The following is a 6,054-nucleotide window of genomic DNA, read 5'->3' as shown; positions in this document are numbered from 1 at the left end:
AAAATCAAAGGTGGTAGATTGGGGGCCAAAATCGTTTAGATTTCTCGATATGTGGCATGAAGATAAGGATTTTGATAGTTTTATCAAAAAGAAGTGGGAAAGCTATAAAGTTCAGGGAAATAATTTCCAAATGATAATGGATAAGTTGAAAAGGCTAAAGAGTGATCTGAAAGGGTGAAATAAAAAGGTGTTTGGAGATACACAAAAGCTCAAGCTTGAGCTCACTAATAGAATACATGAGTTAGATTCTTTGGACGACGTTGATAATCTGGAAGACAATAAGATTATGGAAAGAAGAGAGCTTTTGAGCCAATTACAGGTTAATAACATGAGAAATGAATCCCTTTCACAACAAAAATCAAGGGTGCTATGGTTCAAACAGGGTGATTCAAATTCAAAATATTTCCACGCGTCTATTAAATGGAGGAGGATAAGGAATGAAATTAAAGGAACACATAGTACAATCTCAGGATCATGGGAGGAAGACCCGATTATTGTAAAGGAAATAGTCAATGAATTTTACAAAAGAAAGATGTCAGCACATGAGGACATCGGGGTCAGGTTGGATAATGTTGAATTCAAGCTCTAACGAAAGTAGATAATCAATTGTTGATTGAACCTTTCAAGGAGAAAGAAAATAAGGAAGCCATATGGAACTCTGAAAGTAGCAAAAGCCCTGACCCAGATGGTGTCTCCTTCAGCTTTATAAAAAAGCACTGGGAATTATTAGAAAAGGACGTCTTCAGTGCAGTACAATATTTTCATAAAGAAGGGAAAATACCAAAAGGATATAATGCTTCATTCATTTAAAGGAGTATAGACCCATTTCTTTAGTCAGATGCTTATACAAAATATATACAAAAGTGCTATCTATAAGGATTAAGAAAGTCATTGAGAAGGTCATAGATGGTCACAATCGGCTTTTTTTTTTTTTTTTTATCAAAGAGAGGACTATTAGACATTGTCCTTGTCGTTAATGAGGTTGTGGATGAACTAAAGAGAAAAAGGAGGAGTGGGGTAATTGTGAAGCTTGACTTCGAAAAAGTGTATGACTCGGTCAACTGGGAGTTCTTGTTCTATAAGATGGGCAAATTAGGATTTTGTGGGAAATGGATTCAGTGGATCAAAGTTTGTCTAGAATATGCTATTATCTCAGTTCTGATAAACGGCAACCCAACAAAAGAATTCAAACCCTCTAGAGGATTAAGATAGGGGGATCCCATTGCACCTTTCTTGTTCTTAATCGTGGCTCAATGCCTATCCAGGTTGGTAAATCAAGCAACCAGAAAAAATTTATTTTCGTGAATTAAAGTTGGGGACAAAAAGGTTGAGGTGAATCTACTCCAATTTGTTGATAATACATTATTTGTCTGCGAATCAAGTATGCAAAATATTACGGCTATTAAGACTATACTAAGATGTTTTGAATTAGGTTATGGCCTTAAAGTAAATTTCCACAAGAGTAAAATAGGTGTAGTTGGTGTGGACAGGAACTTGGTCAAAATGTACTCTTAAATCCTCCATTGTAGCATAATGGAACTACCCTTTACCTATTTAGGTCTACCCGTAGGCGGTAACTTCTCTTTTTTGTGACTCAGTGTTATCAAAGATAAGAAAGAAACTTTCGGCTTGGAAAGATAAAAACTTATCCTTTGCGGGAAGAGTTTGCCTCGTAAAATCCGTTATTAATGCCAATTATTCTTCTTGTCATTTTTTAAAGCGCCGATTGGGGTGTGCAAGGAAATCACTAAGCTATAGAGGAATTTCTTGTGGGGTTGGGGTGCAAAAGGGAGGAAAATTGCTTGGTGTAGCTGGGGGAACATATGCAAACCAAAAGAGGAAGGTGGCCTTGGCATCAGACGCATTGATCTTTTTAATAAGGCCCTCTTGGCAAAATGGTTATGGAAATTGAGGTCCCCGAAGGTTGGCTTGTGGAAGGATGTATTAGAATCAAATTATATATCTTGGAGGACGTTAAACTTAAATACACCGGCTCGAAATAAGTACAAATCTAGATGGTGGACGAATTTATCCAAAGTAAGCCTCTCTGACCAGGAGAGTAGATGGTTCGAATCAAATATGGTTTGGCAGGTGGGAGATGGCTTAAAGTTTAAATTATGGGAAGATGAGTGGTTAGACAATACCCAACTCAAAGAGAGATATCCTAGAATCTACAAAAACTCTTTGCTGAAAGATAAACCAATTTTCAGTTTTGGAATATGGTCTACAAAGGTTTGGGAGTGGGATTTTAGCTGGAGAAGAGTGTGGTTTGAGTGGGAAAAACCTATGGTAGAAGACTTCATGGCAAATATACTACAGGTATCCCTTCATTCAGACAAGGAGGACTTATGGCTATGGAATGATTCACCCTCCTACAACTTCTCGGTAAAATAAGCATATTCAAAGCTAGCATATTATGGAATGAGAGTATAACTAGTCGTTTTGCTAATCTCTGGAATCTAAAAGTAATGTCCTCATCTCAGTTCTACGTGTGGAGGGCCCTGTTGAATAGGATTGTTACCAAGCAGAATCTTCACAAAATGGGGATAATAATGAGTGATACATTATGTCCTTTATGTGGGAGGAAGGAAGAGTTAACTCCACACATCCTCATTACGTGTAATGTCTCAAATTCAGTATGGAATATGTGCAGTAATTGGCTTGAGATTAGTACGGTGAACCACAATGTCTTGGAAAATCACTTTGACCAGTTTTTCTGTTTGTGCTTTAACAAAGATGTTAATAAGTTGTGGAAAAGTTTGTGGATTTCCGTGATATGGTGCATTTAGAAGCATAAGAATAGAGTTATTTTTAATTAAGCAAAGATTGAAGCAGAAGAAATCTTTCCCTGGCACAAGTACAATCTTGGGCATGGATAAAACATAAAGTATGGAAAGTAAACTTCTTTTTTTCTGATTGGATTTTATCCCCACAAATTTGTATTAACATGGTAACTAAATAACTTATTCAGTTTAAAAGCATGATGATGTAAACCACAAATACATGAAGATAACCAAGGATGTTGTACTTGAAGGGTCATCTCAACAAGCAAAGAGGAATGGACAAGGGCCAAAACACTTGAAGTTCTTCCTATTAGTCTTCTTAAAATAATTAGCAAAATGTTGTTAATAAGTGGGCTGACATAAAAGGTCCAAATAGTAAAGAATAAACAAAAGTAGAGTAGGTTTTATGTAGAACATAAAAGGAAGGTGTAGATATAGATATAAAGGGTGCTAATGTACAAAGATAAGTCACACCTTCCATGTGACATAAAAAGAAGGTGTAGGTGTAGTTTTAGGAGGTGCCAAAGAAAGAAACCAAGTCATACCTCCCATGTGAAGTCACACCTTCCATGTGACTTGTTTTTGGTGGAAATTTCAAATGAGTTTCATTTTGAATTTTCCCACCTAAATTTCAGCCCTCTCACACTATAAATAGAGATGTTATGCTCATGTAAATTTAAATTTGGAATTTGAAGAAAAGTTACTCTACTCAAATTGAGAGAGATTTGTGTGAGACTTATTCTCCTTCTACTAGTCTTATCTTGTGAGTTTGGGGAAACTCTCAAGTGGCGGCATCTTGCACTTATCTTGGATCAATCACCATCCAAGTGGCGTGTTCTTCCCTTCCATGGCTTCATTCACATAAGTTCTTCTTACTTTCATCTTCCATTTCCATTTCCACACCTAATCTATAAATTCTATTCGGTCAATTGTGTTTGTTCTTCATTTCTATTCGGTAGATTGTGTTATTGTTTAATTCAATCGTTTCAATTGCTTTGTGTTATGTTTCTAATCAGTTCAATGTCTTATTCTTGCCTTCTTTATGTTTCCGCACCAATTTCCATTGTTCTCTTGTTGTTCTTGTGTTTTTACTATTCAATTGTTGTGTAAGGAGATGACACTCATGTTCATGAGTTTGGTTCATCATTTGGAAGGCCTTGAACTCCATTGATGTTTACCTTGCCTTTGCTTTGTTTTTTGCCTAGTATTTCTGGTTTTGTGCTTTGGAAATCTGGTATACGGGATCTGTTTTGCTTAGAGGTGTAGTTATGTTTAGTTGTTGTGATGGTTGTGAGGCGTGGGAGGGATGGTCTTTTTGGTGCAGGTCATCAAGACTAAAGTCAGAATGGAATGGTTATACTTTATTGTGGCTTTGTTTTGTCATCAAAGCTAGTTTACGCAACCTTGTAAAGGGTTACGACACTAGGAAAAGTTGCAATGTAGTGCGTCAAGTTTCATCCAGGATACCAGCAAGGCAGTGTAGATTAAAACATTGCAAAGTACATCTTCAAATTGATAATTTAGAAGCAATACATTTTCAACCAGATGGAGTAGATAAAGGAATAGTTTCATAGAATGAAGTCTGTCATTCACTTTTTCTGTTTCTGGGGTTGGAGTGAAGATTAGTGATACACTCAAGCTTTTGGTGAGAGGGGTGAAAAGGAGTCCAAGCTAGTTGTTGTTGCTACAACTCCTTTTATATGCACAACTCTTCTATATCAGCACTTTTTTGGGAATGGAGCTCAACAAACCTGATGGGGATCATACTAAGGGGGAGTTGTGGTGGTGGTTATTGGGGAGTTGTGGTGGTGGCTATTGGAAGTTTGGTACGTGGGAGTGGGATGAAGTTGTTGGCAACAAGTATCACTCACAGGTATGCAGTTTTTAAGTGCGGTAGCTGGCCTTATCATGTGGCACTTTAGAGCATATTTTTTTAGGTTACCTTTGCAGGAATTGGTGTTGTTCCAAAGTTTCTTTGGAGTAAAGATTTTTGTAGGGTGGTTGGAATCCAAATATGATATGTGTTTGATCTGGAATCTGATCTATGCTATGCTATAAATTGTATTGTTTAAATCTTTGAGCAAGTATAGCTTTGTTAGACATTTTTTAGCATAGACTTTTTTCTTTCTGGTATGGATACTGATGTAATCTAAATTTGGATTTCTTTGCTCTAGTTAGAAACATGAACGAATTTGTATAAGGGTTGGGACACTCTAATGTATCCCCTTTTTAATTCATTTATATATTCTTTGCAAAAAAAAAAGCATTCTCCATAAACATTAACCATTGTGTCCCACCCAATAAAAAGAGTCTGATATCATTGTCCTTCAATAATTTTTAGACAAGCACTAAAGTTATTCATTTAAATAAAGGTCAATCTTATAAAATTTTAGTTAAAAAAATCTTACAATGCGATAGAGTTTATTTACCCAAAAAAAGAAAGAATCAATTAAATCGTTCACCTTATTAATAAAAATATTTAGATTCCAAATATGTGATTTATGTACCCGAATATATTTGAAAATATTTATTATCAATCAAAGTTAATTGGTAGTCTTATTAACAAAATAGCAATTCAACTATTATACTCAAAAGAAAACTCAATCACAATAATTTTATATTTATTTTAACATGTGGAGACTTAAGATCCAATATAATAAGATGTATATACCAAAGAAATTTTAGGTCTTGTTTAAACCACTAAACAAATAATTAAACAAGTAAATTATTAAATAAAAATCAATTTTAAAGACTAAAAATAATTAATTACTATATTGACTAAATTAGATACAATTGTAGAGATTAAAAAAATTATTGGTATATAAAATAGTTTCTATTATTGATAAATAGTTTCTAAATTGGTATCTAAACTATTTATCAATAATAAAAATTAATTTAAATACCAATAATTTTTTATCTTTAAAATAGTATATAATTTAGTCAGCATGACAACTAATTATTTTTTGTCTCTAAAATTGAAATTGGTTTCTATTTAATGATTTGCTAGTAGTGAAATAAAAATTAATTTTAGAGACAACAAATCCTTAATCACTATATTGACTAAGTTAGATACCATTGTAAAAACTATTTGTATCTACAGTGGTTTCCATTATTAATGAAACATTTTTTTTATTAGTAAAGAATGAAATTAAATTAAAAGGGATACAAAGGGGTATCCCAACCCTAAAAAAAAAAACAGAGAGATCACCCACTTAAGGATGAGAGACCAAACTGTTTGTTAAGAAAAACTAAAAGCCTTGCACAGACCTCT

The sequence above is a fragment of the Phaseolus vulgaris genome, chromosome 2 (assembly GCF_000499845.2).
Source record: "Phaseolus vulgaris cultivar G19833 chromosome 2, P. vulgaris v2.0, whole genome shotgun sequence".
Lineage (NCBI taxonomy): Eukaryota > Viridiplantae > Streptophyta > Magnoliopsida > Fabales > Fabaceae > Phaseolus > Phaseolus vulgaris.
The sequence above is the reverse complement of the archived record's forward strand: the minus strand, read 5'-3'. Positions refer to the sequence as shown.